Raw genomic sequence first — 20,464 nt, 5'->3', positions numbered from 1 at the left:
AAGAGCATAAATGATGGTGATCAGGGGTCCAGTATTACGGTCTTGGTATAAGGGAATAAATATTCTGAGTTGTCATTGGTAAGCAAGGGATAGCTATGCACAGACTGATGTCTAACATTTATCTTTAAGTAAAGAAAGGATATTCCATGTCATTGTGTTTTTTTTAATTTAATTTATTTATTTACTTATTTTTTGGCTGTGTGGGGTCTTCATTTCTGTGCGAGGGCTTTCTCTAGTTGCGGCTAGCGGGGGCCACTCTTCATCACGGTGCGTGGGCCTCTCACTATCGTGACCTCTCTTGTTGCGGAGCACAGGCTCCAGACGTGCAGGCTCAGTAGTTGTGGCTCACGGGCCTAGTTGCTCTGCGGCATGTGGGATCTTCCCAGACCGGGGCTCGAACCCGTGTCCCCAGCATTAGCAGGCAGATTCTCAACCACTGCGCCACCAGGGAAGCCCATGCCATTGTTTTTACAGTAAACAGTCACATATCTTTTTTTATTGAATAAGTATCTCAATATATATGTGCTCATATACATTAAATATCTCTGGAAAGACAAATAATAGTGGCATTGCCTCTAGGAGAGAGAGCTAATAGAAGGTGACAGAAAGGAAGCTTAGTTTTGACCAGATACCCTTTTATACTATTAAAATGCACACTCACAGACATATAACCTTTCAGAAAAATAATTTAAAAATACAAAGTGTTATAAAGGCAAAGTGAAATGGAAAGTTCAGACATTATCCAGGAAAATTCAACAACATTAATAGCCAGTCCAAATGAATCAAGGTCCCAGACCCTACTTCTTCATCAGTACCAGATTTTTTTTCTTTTAAATAACATGGATAATTACCTTAACTGTTCATCTGAGTTTGTATACCTGAATTTTTCAAGATATGAAATGAAAACTCTGCCAAGTTGAAAGTTAGAGATCTGCTTAAATTATTCAGTGAGGGGCTTCATATACAGCACAAGTTCTAGAGTGACCTATTTTACAATTCTACAGAACCGGAGGACGCACATATCCAGGCACATAATTTTTTACAACTGAAATGATATATTCACCATATTCAGTGCTGTACTGACTTCTAAGCTTTTGGTAAGGACTTGATTAAAAAAAGAAAAAAGGTAGAGGACGTGGGGGGAGAAGCAGGGAAAGGAGATGAGAAGAAAATAAACAGTCACACAATTAAAATTCCAAAAGTCAGTAAGCCTAGAGTTTCAAGTGACTTGAGATACCGAGATAGCCTCTTAAAGTATGGAGAGCCTTCCAGACCAACAATGTGACACTCTAAGATCTATAATCTCTAGACAAATATCCATGAGCTAGACTTAGACAGCAATCCATGCTCATCATGGTCATATTCATACCCATAATAGAGAAAATATTTCTCTATTACCTAAATGCCTCATGTATGGTTTAAGTAATACGGAAGTTAAACATATTGAAAAACTGGTTAAACATAATATTATTAATATTACAGGTAATATTATCTCTCGAATATACTCTCAAACTTGAATCCAGCTAAACTAACTTCAGTTACCCAGTGGAACCAGTTTCCTGCATCATTCTCTTCACAGCTTTCACTCCCAGCATTTTCCTTCACTCAGCCTTTGCTAAGGCTTTCTTGACCAAAGACCACTTGATCATTTACACATGAAGTCAAGTTACGAATCAAGTTCTTCCTTGCTTCCTGTCCCTTTACATGCTATTTTCTTTGCCTGGAACTTTCTTCTCTGGTTATTTGTATGATTAGCTTCTTCTCAAGTTTTGGGTCTCAAAATTCATATTCATTAAGAAGGCTTGCTTCACTCAGCCATCTACAGTAGATCCCTCCCACCTTCCTCTCTAGCTTAGCACCATCATTCTCTCCTTCAGAGCACCTATTTCGGTTTATAATTATTTTTATTATAAGTATTAGTTATTTAACACTTTTTTCTGTCTCCCCTACCAGACCCTAAGCTCCATGAAGCAGGATGCATGTCTGTTTTTCTTTTTTTTCCTACCCACATGACCTAACTTGCCCCTAGCACAGAGCAGCGGTCAATATGTATAAGTAAAATGGATGAATGAAGTGAATTGTAGGATATTTCATTCACTTTTTTCTAAATTACCCTACTTTGACTAGAAGACCAAAGCCATACCTGAAAACCTGTAATACCACAAATTTGCAAGGAGCGAGACATGCCATTTTGAACTTTCTGTGCCCCCATTTACTCTCTATGACATTTATGAAATGGCCCAATTCATGGGGACACATCACCAGTGTTAGAGAGGGTAGAATCTGGTGCCATCCACTGCTCATAATTCTGCAAAAGTATGACGGCAACTGTAGACAAGAACATCCAAGTCAATTATTTGAAAAACAATGGGAGAACCTTCTTTAAACAGGGAGAGTAAGGAATCTTGGTGTAGTAGTCAGGGTTTTCCAGATAAACAGACCAAGAGAATGTATGTGTGTGTATGTGTGTGTATATTTACACACAAAATATATATGTATTAGAAAGAGAGAGAGATAGAGATTTATTTTAAGGAACTGGCACATGTGATTACGGAAGCTGGCAAGCACAAAATCTGCAGAACAGGCTACAGACACAGGGAAGAGCTGAGGTTGTACCTTGAGTCCAAAAGCAGTCTTCTGGTAGATTGTCCTCTTCCTTGGGGGACGTGAGTCTTTCTTAAGGCCTTCAACTGACTGGATGTGGCCCACATTATTGATCTGCTTTATTCATTGTGTCCCTATTTAAATGTTAATCACATCTTTAAAAATACCTTTATAGCATCATCCGGATGTGTTTGACCAAATATCTGGACTGTGGCCTAGCCAAGTTGACACATAAGATGAAATCACTACACTTCAAAAAGACTCTGTACTGTCATTTACACATTACACAATTTATCTTCTCTGGGAAAATGAAAGACATGCAACTGGAAACTTTTTCTACTTGTCATAACTAGATGCCCAGGCATGTACTTTTAAAAGGAAACATCATGTTCTGGGAAACTAATAAGCATGCATTTGGACCCATACATAAATCCCCTTAACTGTGTTTTATTGCCAGTAGTCAAAAGCACTCCTTCCCTTTGTTTAGATTTGCGGCCAGAGTAACAAAAATCTATCAAACTCAATATTTTCTAGAATCTTAGCAATACTTGGAAGGTTAGCTGTAAGAAAAATATATTTATACATTGAATTTTGAATATTCAAATACATTCAGAATAATGAATATAACATATAATTTACATACACAACTTACCAATCTATTATAACTGCAAAAATTCTATTTACATTCATATACCAATGTTTGTCTGAAAATCTTCCTATTTTAAAATGGTACTTAGCATCTGGTATGTATTCCCAAACCCCTATAGTTTATGAAGATGCACCATCCTTGCAATAAAATGTAGTTCTGAAAGCAATGTGCACATGCTTAGGTCTTTTAACCATATACGGATCACTAAATATAAAAATCTCTACTTTAGTGATGAATCCATACTGGTTAAAAGCTTTAGCTCACAGGCAGGCAGACCGGGGATATGACATCAGTGTGGCCATTTCCTACCTGTGTGAACTGAGTTATTTAATAACTGATAACTGATTCTCTGTTATCTCATCTAGGACCTAGAGGTCATCACAGCACCTAACTCATAGGATCATTATAGGTTTAAATGAGATAATATAATAAAGGCATTTAGCAACTTGCCTGGTACATTGTGAGTATATGATTAACATTACTCATTCTGATTAAAATTTACTTAGGAAGCCCATGTATATTTTTTTCTCGTAGAATGTCTCCAAGGACTCCAACTCCTAAAAAGAAGTTTCTATCATAATCACAAAAAAAGACATTTGAAAACCTACTCTAAAAAATATGACATGAGACATATAAATTGAGTAAAACTACCTGACAGATGTGAAACAAAATAACCTGGGCGATAAGGAACACATACTAGGACTAATGTCCCAACACGTATTCCAAAGAATATACCACAATATCTATAGTCTTCAACCCTGCTGCATTTAATAAAGTCATCTGGGAAGCTTTAAAAAATTATATTACCCAGAACCCACCTTCACCGCAAACCAACTAAACCAAATGATTCTAATGCACTGCCATGGCTGAGAGCCACCGCACTAGATGTTTCGTAGACCGCCTTTGCACTGGGGAGGGAGGTTGTTTTTCAGTTCCTGTAGACTGAATGTGTATGTCCCTTCAAAATCCATATATTGAAACCTAATTCCCAATGTGATGGTATTTGGAGGTTGGGACTCTGGCAGGTAATTAGGTTATGAAGGCAGAACCATTACAAATGGGATTAGTGTCTTTATGAAAAACACCCCAGAGAGCTCTCTTGCTCCTTCTTTCATGTTAGGTTACAGTGAGAAGTTGGCTCTTTAAGAACCAGAAAGTGGGCCTCAGCAGACACTGAATATGCTGGCACTTTGATCTTGGACTTCCCAGCCTTCATAACTGTAAGAAATAAACTTCTGTCGTCTTATAAGCCACCCAGTCCATGGTACTCTGTTATAGCAGCCTGAAAGACCTTAGTCAAGTAAATTTCAGAAACGTATTTTCACAAGGCACATAAAGATGCTGAGAAATTCTAATGTAAGAAAACCTATTTAAAATCCAGAATTTCCTAAGGTCGGTCCTGCAGAGATTTTTTTAAAAGGGAATCTTATTTATACCTTGAAGAATTTGTGTTCTGCAGAACATGCTCTACTTCCTAAACCTGGCTGAACGTCAGAATCACATGGGGAGTATATTCAAAATACAGTAACCTAAACCTCATCTCCAGGGACTCTTATTCAGTACCTCTAGAGTGGGGCTATGAATCTTTACTTTCTTCTAAAGTGCCAGGTTTTTCTGAGGATCATATTTTGTAGCAATTACCCCAGAGACTTTATATTCACTCCCATAATCATGGCCTCCTCTTCCACTTCCAAGTTGAAGGCAGGGAATGGGTCTTTATATCTGACACTAGGCCTCCTGCAATGCCTTGCTTCTAACAGAAGATCAACAAGAGTTTAGTGGTGCATGACTACATATGAAAGAGTATTAGAAGATCATCAGGCCTGGGGTGCAACTCAATTATGAACACCAGGCCCAAGTTACACTCAGAGACTTTTATGCTCAGACTCCTATAAGGCACACTGGACAAAGACTAAGTCTCAGCCCATAAATACCAAGAGCCCTGGTTCCCAGAGTTAATGACAAGTTTGCAAGGTACGCCCACAAATCTATGCTTTAGCTCCTTACTGTGATAACAGAGCCTCCAGAAACACATTTGCACAAAAGACATTAAGCACTGACTAGACCAAGAAGGAAACTTTCAGCTGCTGATTTTATCAAACATCAGAAAGTACTGGCTGATATGAACTATTCAGAGAAGAACAAGCTTATTAAGAAACACCTTGGCATCTGCAGTTGTATGAGATGTTAGAACTCCTTCTGAAAAAAAAACACTCACCCAAAACTGAAAGCCAAAGATAGGCAGGGGGATTTACACACCGAATTCCCAGCCAACTTCCCCATCCTGCAGAACATCGGCATGAGAGTAGTTACCGTAAACTGAAGAAAATGCCATAGGCTCTCCAAGGGGATGACTTTTCCAAATTCCTGGAGAGGCCTCAAACTAATGAGTAGCGCACCCTGAAAAAATAACCTTTGTGTCTGTGCTTCAGAAGTTCTTGACAGAAAGATGAGGGCATAACACTATAAGGCATGTCGCAAATAAGAAGCACCTCCAAACATTTCCAAATACTAGGAGAAACTCTTTACAGTCCTTGGGTTGCAAGCAAGAATAGTGACCTCTGAGAACCTAGGGAAGAAGATACTCTATAAAAAGGATATAAGGAGATCATAAGATAAAGAGAGAATGTGGGAATCAAACAGCTCTCACATTCCCCAGGAGCAGATACCACTGGGCAGTCTGGCCAGGACACTGACACAGTACAAAGAATAACCGTTCCAACTCTTTCTTCATCTTTGTGTTACTGAGCTCATGATTCTACCTATGAGGAGAGAGGATCTGATAATCCATGCATTCAGAGGTGCTGGTCATATGCCTGCACCTTTCATATACTGGGACGGAGGAAGGGCCAGCTGAAGAAAGACGTCCTGGACCACTTCTTAGTGGGAGAGTGGGCTCTGGATTTATCAACCTACAAGACCACATACAGTGGAAGTGATTTTACTCTTAGGAAAGTAAGCTTGTTCTGGTGAATTAAATTTTTAAAATATCCAGTATCAATGGCTACTACTTGAAATGTTGTCAAACAGCATTAGTTCCCCTTTAACAATGTCTAAGGACAGCAAATGTTATTAGCAAAGGAATGTACCATAGCCACGGGAGAGCAATATGGAATGAAGCCAGAAAATATGGGGGGATAGCAGATGGGCACTGGATACCCTGCCATGTAAACCTCCGACATCTCAAATAAAACGTTTTTAAACGGAAAAAAAAAGTGTCTTGTACTCAATTGAAATTGTACATTTGGAAACCTACTGCCAGAAGACAAATCTCATGCTACAATATAAAAGCATTTAATTATCTTGTGTAATGCTTTTTTTTCCATTATATGTTTAAGAACAGTTGCTGTTTGCTCACTTTCTTAGTTTTCTAATTTAAATCCCAAATTACTTACTAATCCCTATGTATACTGGATTTAAATATGAAATACATTAAACAAGTATAAATATTTTATATAAATAAAATGTGAATGGACGTTTGTACCCAGTTTACTGTAATCTTACATAATTAACATGATCAGAAAATAGGAAATAAGAAATATTCATAGGTCAGGCACACATCTAAAAGCTTAGACAGGTTACAGATGCCACTCAACACACCACCCCCAACCCATCATTCAGATTTCCACATTAAATTTGGATGAATTTTTCAAATTTAGCAATCTGACGTCATTCCAGCCCTTTAAAATCATGTAATGGCTTTCTATGGCCTATAGGATACAGCTCAGTTTTCTTTTATTCCCCAAAGATGCTACTTCATACAATTCTATGATGCACTAATCACACTATCTTTGTTTGTTCTTTGCCCAACTCTTGGGGCATCATTCACATTCTGGTCTATGCATTTGTATAAGGTGAAGATCCTGCCGCCACCCTCCTACATCCCTAAGGTCCACTCACACTCAGCTCTTTGCCATTCCCTGAACACGCCATTTCTCTCATGACCTCGTGCCACTGTACACACTATATCCTTTTTCTTAAGTGTACTTTCTAAACCCAACCTGCAAATTCTGTCCATCTTTTCACTTTAACTCAATTATCAATTCTTCCCCATAATCTCTTTGCAACTGCCACCATAATATTCCACACCACATTGTAATCTGAGTTGTCTTTTCACACCAAGCAAATAGCTCCTTGAAAGCACATTATATGTGTCTCTTCATACACACACACACACATCCATATATATGTGTATACATGTGTGTGTGTGTGTGTGTGTGTGTGTATATATGTATATATATATAGGCTATGTAAGAACTCACTAAAGCTTGATCAATTACAATGATGGGTAAGATGGTAGATATTGTACTCGAGATCCTGACCTCAACATAAGCAAAAATGGCTTGAGATACTCTACTGCTAAGAGCTTCAAGAAGAACATGATGAGAACATGTTTCCAAGAAAGAAAACCACTTCCCTACAACGATTTCTAAAGCATTGTCTATTCCCTTCACGTTGACCATATTCTACCTGAATTTCTGATGTTAGCTACAATGGATGTGAGTTACATATTTGTATATTTTATCTACCCATCTAGATTCTGATCATCCTTTGGCCAAGCGCTACTAGCCTACTGTACCTATCTTTAATCCTGCAGTATTGGGTCCTTAATATATAATTAAGCATGTTGAGTATATGTTTGACACTTATAAATAGCAGCAGGGAAGCAGTTGGTTCAGTTAGTTAAGAATATGATGTAAATCTTAATTCCCTGGTGGTCCAGTGGTCAGGACTCAGTGCTTTCACTGCTGAGGGTGTGGGTTCAATCCCTGGTCAGGGAACTAAGATCCTGCAAGCTGCACGGTGTGGCCATAAATAATTTTTTTTTTAAGTAAAGTAAATAAGAAAATTATTTTTTAGAAAAGAATATGAGGTAAATCAACGCCTATCAATCTTTAATGTGAACATAAATCACATAAGAAAATGAAGATTCTGATACAGAAGGTGTGATGTGGGGGCCAAAGTTCTGCATTTTGCACAGACTCCCATGAAATACTCATCTATGGACTACAATGACAGTAAGGTCTTGGGCAAATTACCCATAGGAATGATATTCTGTTCTGAACTACACACCGTATACCTACCCTGTATACCTAGGTCTCGCTAAAACGGATGTTCTTAGTCAATGAGAAGTAGGGTACACAACATCAAGGATCAATAGCAAACTCAAATAATCCCTATTGATGGATAATTCATTATATTATTTTCAGATATAAGAGAAACAGCCCCTCCACCCCTTCAGTTACTCACTCCAGGTAATTCAAATAATTGCAAGTGGTGAAATCCAGCAGTGTAATTATGTTTCTGTAGATTTTTCTAACATCTGAAAGCCCAAGAAGCCAGAAATGGCAGGAATTCTACCACCCTTTCCACTGAAAATGTATACTTCAGGACACTCATGAACACTTGGTCTGGTGCTCCAAAGAATCACCTAAAAACTGTGATACATAGTTCATTTGGGAAATAATCTAACACCAGAGAACACCAGGGCATGAATGATTAGAAGCCTGCAGTCAAGCCAATTTCCATACAAAGTCCCAAACTTAGATTCTATAGGTTATAAATTAACAGATGGAAGTCTGTCAATGAATTAAGATCCGGATGTGAGTTAGCTTAGTAGATAGTGGGTGGGGAGGGATGTAAAACACAAAGAAAAACAGGAAGTTCTCACCGTATGTGTTAGAAATTATAGAAACAAATATAAAGGTACTTAAAATATCTAAGTAATGAGGTTAAATGATGAACTATAAATAAAACAATATATAAGTAGTTTTGAATTCCAAAAACAGTTTGTAGGTTTGCACAGTAAACCTGCAAACAAGGAGGAAGTAGAGAAGCATTCAAAGTAAAATTACTAAAAATATTTCATTATATACAAACACATGGAAAATAAAGTAACATTAGCTTGTTTCTCTTCAAATATGTAAAACTCCTTCATTGCAAGCATATTATACCAGTCATTACTGTTATGCTTGCTACCTTTCGAAATTCAAAGCACCCATAAAGAGACTATGTAGACTGATATTCTCCCAAGTAAACAGAAAGTCATTCCCCAATACTGCCAGCATCACACACTTTTAAAAATTGTATAAACCTTTTTAAAACTTTCAATCACATTTGACTGAGAGCAACTGGAAACATTTTTATATTTCTACTCTGTCACATGTCAGCATTTCTTTTTGCAGCATGGTAAGATGGGCTATAACTGAAGTAGAAAGAATACAGATGAGAGCCCATTCAGTAATTCATTCTTCATAATAAATAAGACTCTTGACCATAGCCAAAACCATTTCTCCAAAATGAAATCTCAAACAGTGCTAATCGCATCTCAGTCCTGATACAGTGGCTCTCTGTAATGGTCAACCATAAAACAACGTGCCATGCAAAGGATGCCTTCGCCTGTTTCTATGCAGCCAAGAGAGATCACATTGTCCATCCATGGATAAAGACACAGGAACAAACATGCATCACTTTATTGAGTATTTTAAAAGAATAACATTTCAAATTTGTAAATCATAACTTTCACATATTTCATCAACAACATAGATATCATATTGAATAACTGTATGAGAAGAATAAGATCATAATGATAAACTCAACATTTTTAGGGATCATCTAATTACGTGCCTGGCACCAGGCTATGTGTATATAGCATTAGCTCACTTCAGTCTTCACAACGCTACATGAATACCCACATTACACAGATAAGAAAAATGAACCTGAGGGGTGTTAAATAATTTGGTCTAATCTTACAAATATACAAGTGGTAGAGCCAGAATTTGAATCATCAAATCGTTTTCAATCACCAAGTCTACCTACTACCTTTCTTTTACATCACATAACACAGTGTTTCCATCTGTGGAGACTGAATCCCAACCTAAAACATGGAACTCATTATTATGGGGACTGTATTACATTATGTCCCTTTTCTTAAGCGTTAATCTTAATATATTGATTTAAGGAGCTACATTATAAGAAAATTACTAAAATTTGTAAAAGCTCACTAATTCAGAAGAAGACTGCTGCTTTGAATAACAGTAATGTCTAAAAGAAAAGTACTAATTTCAGTTACAACACAAAATATAAATTACAATATACTAGTAAATTGTTACTAATAAAAGAATTGAGTAGAGTTCATGGAAATACGAATTCACAATAAACCCATGTTACACAGAGCACATACATACCTTACCACCACCTTAACAGTATCTAGAATTGTTGCAATGTCTCCAATTCTGACCATTAGGTTCAAGAAAGAAAATAAAGCGAACAGACTAGGAATTTTTAGATAGGTTCTAGTAAATGGTAAATGAGAACTTGAAATCTGCTAAAGAAAATAAAAGGAACTTTTTTATACAGTAAAGATCATGTACTCAGAGTACAGACTTTTGAATGAAGTTTATAGTACCACAGGCAAGCTAGCCAACCTTCCACAACTGTAACACAGAAATCTTCACAAACAGGCTGCTGCTGCAAAGCATATCACAAATACATGGGACAATATTATCAAAGAAAGTTATTTTCTATTTCTACTGTACCTCTCAGTACCCCAGTCAGGAAGTAGGGGAAGGGGAAGCTGAGAAGAGTGAAAATGGGTATGACACATACACACTACTATATATAAAATAGATAACTAATAAGAACCTACTGTAAGCACAGGGAACTTTACTCAATACTCTGTAACGACCTATATGGGAAAAAGAGTGGATATATCTATATGTATTACAGATTCACTTTGCTGTACACCTGAAACCAGCGCAACCTTGTAAATCAACCATTCCTCAATAAAAATTTTAAAAAAGAAAAAAATGGATATGAAATATCCGTACTGTTCTCTCACAAGAAGGGGGGAGGGAAGAGCCCTTCAGAGCCTCATTCAGAACTATTCAAACCATTAAATATAGTTTGAATGGCTTGTATGTTTGATTTTTTCTACTGCACAACGACAAGAAAAAGTAAATAGAAATGGCTAGCTCACCAAAGCAAGGAATCATATGTGACCCCCTGAAAGGCAGAGAAAAGCAGACAGAGGTCACTCGGCATAGGGACTTACGTTTCACCAGCACCTGAGGGGATCCTGTTGCACAGTCTGGTATAACATTCGTTGTCTCAACAAATATAGAAAACAGCTGTACGTACCGTGTTCTATATAAACTGCCAAGAGTATAGTATAGGGATAATTTGCTTAGTGCTTAGAATGTATTGTGTGCACTGTACAAAAGTATTAAACTCACGTCATTTAATGTTCACAGCCTCTCTGCAAGGTAGGCATGAGCAACTTCAATTTACAGATTTTTAAAAGTGCCTTGTAAGGGTTAGGAACATGTTCAAGATCACACAGCTGGTGACAGACAAATCCAGGTGGATCTGATTCAAAGGCCAATCAATGTTCTAGTCTAAACTACTAGACTATGTTCATCACAGTGATCTGTGTCAAGGAGGAAATCATATTTAGCTGCCTGTTTAAAGGGGAAAGTAATATAGTTTTACATGGATTTCCATTTTTTTAAAACCACTACTGTTAGACTAGAGACAAACCTCTATTTACCATTACTTAATTCCAAGAATTCTAGATAACCATGTTCTTGCTATAATTTTTACTAGGAATTAGAAACATGACTTAAGTAAATATTCTCTCTTTAAGGGTGTCATTCACCTAATTAAATAGCGTAGAAGTACTGCTTGGACTCCCAATTAATTCACTGATCTGCATGGAGCCTAGAATCAATAGCTAGCTAATAGCTAATCAAATGAGTCACTGAAGAAAAATCATCCACATTTATATTTGCTAGTTGAAGAGCAATCATAATACAGATGACAATATAAATGTGTACAACTCAAAATGATGGCAGTGTGCCTAGAATCAAGCCCTATAGGGGATTTGAGTCACGTCATTTTTTATTTGTTTTATTTTTTTTTTTTCCAAATGGGACCCATTTCAGCATAAGCACACTGGTTAACACCTTTCCTCATTAGAAATTTCCATGACAAACCTAAAAGTGATAGGCAACACGAATTATCAAAGTTATATTAGTACAATTGTGCAGGGTATAAAGTACTTTATACACAAAAGTTTAGCCCAAAGGTGGAAAAGCTATTTTATTGTAGTAAAAACAAAGGAGACTTCTGGATACATTTCTTAGAACCTCAAATTCATTGTGGAATCAGGAGTGCTGCCATCCTAACCCTCACTTTCTCATTACCAAATTCCCTTCCCAGAAATGCACCACTGAGCTGAAACTGACCTTGCCTAAATATGGAAAATATTTTCACTTTCCAAACCATGAAACTTATTGATTCTGGCTTTAAATAAGAAAGAAAAATAAAACTCTGTCAAAACAAAAAACTAATCTTGCAGCCAAGTCTTGCTTTTTCAAGTTTCAAACATCAGAAGATCTTTGCCAAATATTTCCTAACCACTCTCACTGACTTGTTTGCTCCCCTTATCCCAAACTCCTGTAAAACCATTAATGCTCCATGAACACGTATATTGAGTTTAATTGTCCTTTTGGTGCCTATCATGTTTTATGCAAGAGATACTCCAATATAAGTAAGATTAGTCAATTAAAAACTGTTTACTAGAAGCGTACTAGGCTTTTCTAAGTGCTAGGTACTAGTATTTTAAGTACTAGGATGTACTAAGTACTTTGCATGCAGTACTCCACATAGTCTTCACAAACTCCTGCACCTTTAGGTTCTACCCAAATTTATGGATATGTCCATCAATACACTCAGTGAGTTAATTTACCATGTCTTTTAAATATCTGAACAAGCCTACAAAATGCACATTATCCCATCATACAGCTGATGAAACAGAAACCTAGAAAGGTTGGTAATTTGCTATCACACACAATAATACATCTAGTACATAATGGACTCAGGACTGGTAAGAAATCTGTCTCCAAATTTCAAGCTCTTATCCACTGTCTCAAGAAACTCACATGGTACTGAGTGACACGTGAAGTAACTTTACAACTAGTAGGTATGGTAATGAACTTGTCCCAATTTGCCCAGGACTTTCCTGATTTTAACAATGAATGTCCATAGAGAAGAGACTTCTGGTTGCCAAGGGGGAGGGGGAGGGATGGATTGGGGATTTGGGGTTGGTAGATGCAAAGTATTACATTTAGAATGGATAAACAACAAGATCCTAAGGTACAGCACAGGGAACTATATTCAATATCCTGTGATAAACCATAATGGAAAGAATAATTTTTTTAGAAGGGTGTACATATGCATATAACTGAGTCACTCTGCTGTACAACAAAGATTGGCATGACATTGTAAATCAACTATACTTCAGTTAAAAAAAAAAAAGACAAATAAATTCTAAAAATAAAATAGATGAACTAGAAAAAACAAACAAACAATGAATGTCCAGCACACTGGGGACCTCTCAGTCTTGGGATAACTGGGAGAGCTAGTCACTTTCATGATAGGTATCATACAAGTGGCATGAAAAACAACACAATAGGAATATGTACAGAGAAAGGAGACATTCTTTACTCCTCAGTAGTACCAAAAGAGGCTTAACAGGGCTTCCCTGGTGGCGCAGTGGTTGCAGGTCCGCCTGCCGATGCAGGGGACATGGGCTCGTGGCCCGGTCCGGGAAGATCCCACATGCCGCGGAGCAGCTGGGCCCGTGAGCCACGGCCCCTGAGTCTGCGCGTCCGGAGCCTGTGCTGCGCAACGGGAGAGGCCACAACAGGGAGAGGCCCGCGTACCTCAAAAAAAAAAAAAAAATTAAAAATTAAAAAAGAAAAAGTGGTAGCCCAGGATTTCCAAAATGAAAGCTTAAAAAGAAGGTTAAAATTCAAGGAAGAAACCCTGGCAATATGTTTATCAGAAATGAGAAAGCATTTAGTTGGCGTGGAAGGTGGTCTTCCTTTAACTATCTGCTCCCGATTCTGGTAGGTATTCAAGATAAACCAATATCACATTTAATTCTGCTCCAGTATATTTCAGACTAGATGCAATCTTTTGTCTTCTTTAGGATTTTTTAATTCTACTCCAACTTTTTTTATATAAATGAAAAGAAAAGGTGGTCCAATGGCTACAATAAGAAAAATGTTGCAGCAAGAACAAAAAACTAGTGTAGTGAAACTGCTAGGAAAAGTAATTCTAGAGCCGTACAACTTGGTTCAAATCCCAGCTCTGCCACTTGCTGGCTATGTCGGGCAAATGATTTAATTTCTCTAAGCCTAATTTACCTCATCTATACAATAGACACAATAATAATTCCTATCTAGGGGGCAAAGTGCTTAGAAAAGTACCTCAAAAATAGTAAACACTATGCATGTATTAGCTCTTTCTATCATTTTTTCTTATATCTGTTCTAGTTTTTCTGCCAAGAAAACCAGGGATTGGGGTGGGGATGAGGGGAGAAAAGAGAAGTAGCATTTATTGAACATGGAGGAAATATCACATACAATAATAGAATGTCAGACAATGATGGCTATTTCCCCAAGCCTTTTTTCTCCTTCCTGAAAACACAGCTAAATTACATTTCCCAGACTCCCTTATAGTAAGATACACACATACATAACTGAGTTCTGGCCAGTGGAATGAAAGCAAAAGTGATATGTATGACTTCCACATCTGGGCAGTTAACACTCTGCAAGTCTTTCTCCTTCCAATGGCTTGATGCAGATTAACACAGTGAACCTGCCAAAGGTGGCAGGGACACAGAATACACGAAGGCTGGATCTTCAAATCACACCTTGGAGGAGTGCTGCCAGGATCATGCATTATGGAACTTTACATGAATGAGAAATACATTTGTTGCATCTGAGGCAGTACACTTTGTTTCGATTCATTTGTTATAGCTTTTAACCTACCCAATCTAATACAGCCAAGCTCTACACCTATACTCCTATGTATAATACCTACCACGCTGCTTTGAAATAGATGTCATTCCAATTTTATAGCTAAGGAAACAGAGGCTCACAGAAGTTACGGAACTATCTTGTCCAATATCATGAATGTAATAAGCGGTAGGGCCATATTTAGGTCCAGGTTAATCTGCTCCAAGGTAAATGGGCTTTCTACCCTCCACACAGTAAATACTGTAACACAAAAAGTATCCTTCCTTCCCTCACTCATTTACTCCTTAGTTTCCTCACTTTCTGACCACTGGAATTTTAGCCTTTCAATGAAAACTTCATATTTTTTTTTCATCTGTATATCCAACTTGGGAGATCTAGGAAGACCCCTAGATCACATTCATCTCTTATGCCTCATTTTGTCTACCTATGAGTCCATGACAGGGAAACAAGTGTTCCTAACTCATCTGTTACAGGAGACACAGATTCCTAGCAGTTTTGCAAGTGGCTACAGTATCAGAGATGATAAATGAGAGAGCCACAGATAAGGAGAGAAAGGTAAAAAACACCAATCCATCAGTGATCCCCAAAGCTGGGCGTACACCCTAGGGGTTGTACAAAACAATCCACTGGGATACAGAAAAAGAATATTAGAACTTCTGTTTCATGATTTTTGCTTAACTTATCCTTTAGTTTCTTTCTGGGTATGTTTTATAAGTAGTATATCAACATAACAGTACATGTGTGTAACTTATAAATAACTTTTAGTGCTGCATGGTCAAATTTTCTTCTGATAGTACCTAATTTTAAAAATATGAAGACCAATAAGTCTAAGTTAATATATCTGGTTTCCTTCACCAGACTTAAAACACTGTGTTATGGGAAATGAAAACAACAAAACTCGCCACATCTGTGTATACAGACATCTCTTAGCTTACCCTGTGAAATAGATTAATTCAATTAAAATCATATAAAAGCATGTTTCATACAAGATTAAGTTCTTTTTATAAAAAGAAACACTGAAACTAATGTATATTATGTCTATGTCTTCAAATAAAACAAAGAAGAATCAAACAGGTTAAAACCATGATCATATAAACTTGGGAAAAGAGTCAGAATTATAAAGGGGAGTTTTCTGTTGAGAAGTTTAATTGTCCAGGTTACCTTTTTTTTTTTTAAGACCTAACTTGAAGTAACAGATGTCCTGTGTATCTTTCAGAAAAAGAAAAAAAAAAATCTAGTTAAAAGATTTAGTGCTTAAAGGGAAGAAAATTCGAAGACCTACTTCTGACTAAAAAGGAGAGAGCACTAGGTAAAATAAGTGGATGATTTCAAAACAAAAAAAAACAACTTTATTTGAAAGGCTTGTTCTCTATCCACCCTTAATGACCTACCAATATGAAATGACTAGGGAAAGAGGCAGCAAACTGACTGGAGGAGACAAAGTCCCCCAGGTTAAAGGAAATGAAAAGTGTTTGTATAAAGGCTGCGAATAAGACTTGCCTCCATTGTAATTCCAGGTGGCTCTGACCTGCACCCTTAAACAGCAGGTTGCGTCTCCTATAGTCTTAGCCCCTAATTTTAAAAGGTCAGTTTTTCAAGCTAGCCAGCAAACTTGCAGGGTCCAGACTGGAAAATAATCATGGGGCTTACCATCATGATCCCTCCTCATCAATCCAGAGCAGTGGAAGTCAGTTTAAACAAACAAAATCAATGGCAATTTATAAAGTGGCAAAAAACAACATTCCCATGGAACTTGTTTTTGATCCTTATCAATCTTATACTCTCACCACCCCTTGTGTTGATTCACACAAGTCTTGAGTGAAGTCAACATGAAGATAGCAAGAATAAAGTTATGGGTGAAATGTGAGTTTTCTCATCAACGCTGGGAAAACTACCTCAACGTGCCTGCCTCCATGACACAACGTTCTTTTTCACCCACTTGGGCACACACAGAGAAAACAAACTTGCTAATCAGTCCGACTGGCAGTGCTACTGCGTGGACCTGCCTGGATGGAAATCTACAGTCTTCATGCTCTTGCCCTTCTCCCTAAAGGACATAAACCATAAACTTCAAAATACAAAAATAAAAGCACATTCCAAATTACTATTGTAAGTGTCCAAACAAATCAGCTATGTGGAATTATTCCTTGAAATACCCAGTTCTCTTCACAGTAAACTGCAGGAGCTTCCCCAGCAATTAAAAGACTGACAAATATGTCCCCGCCCCTATGTTGATTCCGGTAGGAAAGCTAGAAAAAGTTCCACGAGCCGAGCATTCCTCCCAGGAGCTCCTCCCTGCAAAGAACCCTCCAACACACCCCAAGATCCAACCCCACCTTCACGCAGACCACCCACCCAAGGTGATCTGTCACACTGATTGGCCCTACGAACACCTCCGCAAGCCTCTTCGCTCCAAATCTGTAGACCCCAGCCAACGACCCAACCTCCCAATCTTCGCGTTGCACGAAGCCGCCTCCTTGCAGGAGCTCCGCTGTGCTGCAGAATGTTCCCATGCATCAGACGCCCTGAGTGGTTCTGAGAGATTCAGGAGCCCACGTCCTCCTAACCCTCACCTCCACACCTTTCATAAACAAAAAATATATAAATACGCGAAGCACACTGAGAAGAAATGCACGCAGGTTTTGAGCCCTCCTTTCCAGAAGGAGAGCGAACCCGTTGGTGTCTACGGGGTGCCCGGCGCACATCTCGCTGATGTCTGGGTCCGGAGGGGAGACTAGGTTGTTGCCTTGGCCTTTCAAAGGAAACTGCAAATCCCTCCGAAGTTGCTGAAAAATTAACGCTACTCCCCACAAGCTCCGTCGGCAGCGCGTGGGTACACCAGGTACGTGCCACAAAAGCGGGGACCTGGTGGATGTGGTTCGCCGCTGCACCCCCAGCGCTTAGCACTGCGCCTGGCACACAGTGCGCGTCCCCGAAAATCAGCGTCTGTTCTAACACGGCTTCTTCCACCACGGCTACGGGATTCTGATCTTTTAGTCCCTTCAAACCTCAGCCCAAGTTCGCCTTCCTCTACCGTGGGCTGCAGCTGGGCCCTCGGAGCCCGGGGTAACAACATCAGAGGGAAACTCTCTTGCCAAGAACCGTGCTCCGGGGCCGAAGGCGCACGGAGAGGGGGCTACAGCCTGAACCCGCCGGAGGAGCTAATTTTAAGGGTTCCCGAAGCATTACGGGCTCTGGGCTCCTTGTTTTGCGGCTGCCTCGCTGCGCAACAAACTTATTTTCTTACTAAAAAGAAGGGTTGCCGTGGGGGGACGGCGGCGTCCTCGGTGCCCTGCCTCCTCCGGGTTCAGGGCGCGCGGCGTCGGCTGCCCCGACCCCGCAGGGTAACCGGGCTCAAGGCGGTTTGGCCCACAGCCCCTCTCCCTCCCGGCAGGAGGGGGAGCCCCGAAGAGACCTTCTCCACCTGGCAGCCTCCGAGAACCATGCTCTTTCTCCAAATCCGAGAGCCGGGGTGCCCGGGGCAGCACGCACCCGGTCTGGAGCGGACCCCGTCAGCTCGCGCCTCACTTACCTGAGCACCTGAGCGCGGAGCCCGCTATCGCTTCGGGTGCGGCGCCGGCACAGCCCGACGGTCCCAGTGTAGCGGCGAAAGCGTCCTACTTGCGACCAATCCTGGTGCTGAAGCCGGTGCTATGTCTGGTGCCGCGCTCCCCTCCCTCCTCACGCTCGCGGCTGCTCAAAAAACCCGGAGCGACGGAGTTCCGGCCGCCGGCGCCTCAGCGTCGAGGAGGGCGAGACGCGTGACGGAGACTAGAGGCGCGGGGAGGGAGGGAGCCGGCGCGCAGCCGAGCTGAGCATGCTCAGTGCGCGGCCGGCGGAGGCGCGCGCCCGGGGGGCTGCACCTGCCCAGCCGGGTCGGCGGGAGAAGAGCCCTGGTGCCCGCGAGCAGAGCTGTGAAAGGGCACCTAGCCTGAATCCCAGGCACCCGAAGACCATCAAGCCGGTTACTGAGCAGGCGTGTAGAGGATGCGCAGCTTAGCGATGGGGAACAAACCGAAGCGATGCCGCTTTCCTTTGCAACCCGAGGGGGGGGGGGGGGGCGGGGCGGGGCGCAAGGAGGCGCGACCTGGTTCGGTACCCAAACCTCTGGCCTCCGGGAGACGCGGTGCCTCATTAAGGCGCCCTGGCCAGAGAAGCACTTCTGCTTTGGGGCTGAGAGTTGCCGAGTTCAGGAGGACTGGCGGGGAGCGGCAGGGGGGTGGGGGTGGGGGGTGGACCCTAAACTTGAGAAGCCGGAAGAGGGGGCTTTTGAAAGGTTTTACCTACCTGTCTTTAGGGGGAGGACATTGGCCAGACAGGCAGCGTTACCGGCCTGGAGTCTCACCCATACGAGGGGGCTTTCAAGCCGGAATGTGTGTGTGTGTGTGTGTGTCTTTGTGTGTCTGTGTCTGTGTGTGTATGTGTGTGTGTGGAAGAGGAAACGGTTGCCATGAAATAGGTCCGAGGATCCATTTGCGGTGTTTGCGGGCACATTGAAAGCTTTGTTATTCAGAAACATGTGCTTTGGACAGTGACGTTACCATGGTCATTCTATAGTATGCATCTACTGTTTTCTCGCAGAAATGGCTCTTTTCACCCCAACTCCAAACCTCAGGGTAACCGTAGAGATGGGCAGCGATGCCCAGCCCCTCAACAACGCTGTGAAAAGTGAGTCTGACAGGCAGAGGAGAGCCAGCCGATTCGAACTCATCTGGAATGCATGTCCAGAAATCCCAAGAGAGGCCGGGTTCCTCTCCCAGGGAAAAAAAAAGCCCCAGCGTTTGCTGAACCCTGGTCTTCCTGAGCGTCGCTCAGCAATTCAGAGCTACATAAACAACTTCTGACCATTTAGACGATCACGTAAACCTACCCTGACATCTCCATTATGGGGAGAAGACGCTAACTGGAAAACTATTTTTAAACTACTGCAGTAAGCAAACACCCAACTCCTACGAATATATGCAGCTGCCTTGTTAGTTCACACTATTTTTTTGGTTTTGGTTTTTTTTTAAAATTCCTGTTCAGGAAGAGTGGGCAAATTCAAACATGGTAGTGGGCATTGCTGTGGTCTAAATTTTCACCACTTGAAATTCCATGGCTTTCCTTGTTGCTCTAGTTAATACTAAGGAAAGGAGTTTTTTTGTTGTTGTTTTTCCCAAATTTCTGGATTGCTTAAACTTGGAAAGAAATTTTAAGCTCTTTCCCTCCTCCTTGTGTGGTGTGTTTCTCTAGTAGAGGCACTTCCGCAAAATGGAAATGTTGATAATGCAAATATATTACATGGCAAATTACTAGTTAAAATGAATTGTTTCTCCTCTCTGAAGGCTTTTGTGTTCCTGACAGAAACATTACTTCTAATTTTTTTTAGATTGATTATTTTTCTGCA

The 20,464-nt window shown here is 40.3% G+C and overlaps 1 protein-coding gene across 8 annotated transcripts in view; it reads right to left on the bottom strand.

Annotated features, from left to right (window-relative positions):
* CNTN4 (contactin 4) overlaps nucleotides 1-18,831 on the bottom strand; it is a 958,186-nt gene extending 939,355 nt beyond the window's left edge. For all 8 annotated transcript variants that reach the window (XM_079933645.1, XM_079933652.1, XM_079933654.1 and 5 more), the window contains exon 1: nucleotides 18,611-18,831. The gene's annotated coding sequence lies outside the window, so the exon portion shown is untranslated. The remainder of the gene's footprint in view (nucleotides 1-18,610) is intronic.
* Between the last annotated feature and the right edge of the window lie 1,633 nt (nucleotides 18,832-20,464).

The sequence above is a fragment of the Stenella coeruleoalba genome (genome assembly GCF_951394435.1).
Source record: "Stenella coeruleoalba genome assembly, chromosome: 10".
In the NCBI taxonomy this organism is placed as follows: domain Eukaryota; kingdom Metazoa; phylum Chordata; class Mammalia; order Artiodactyla; family Delphinidae; genus Stenella; species Stenella coeruleoalba.
This window is presented reverse-complemented; position numbering and strand designations above follow the sequence as displayed.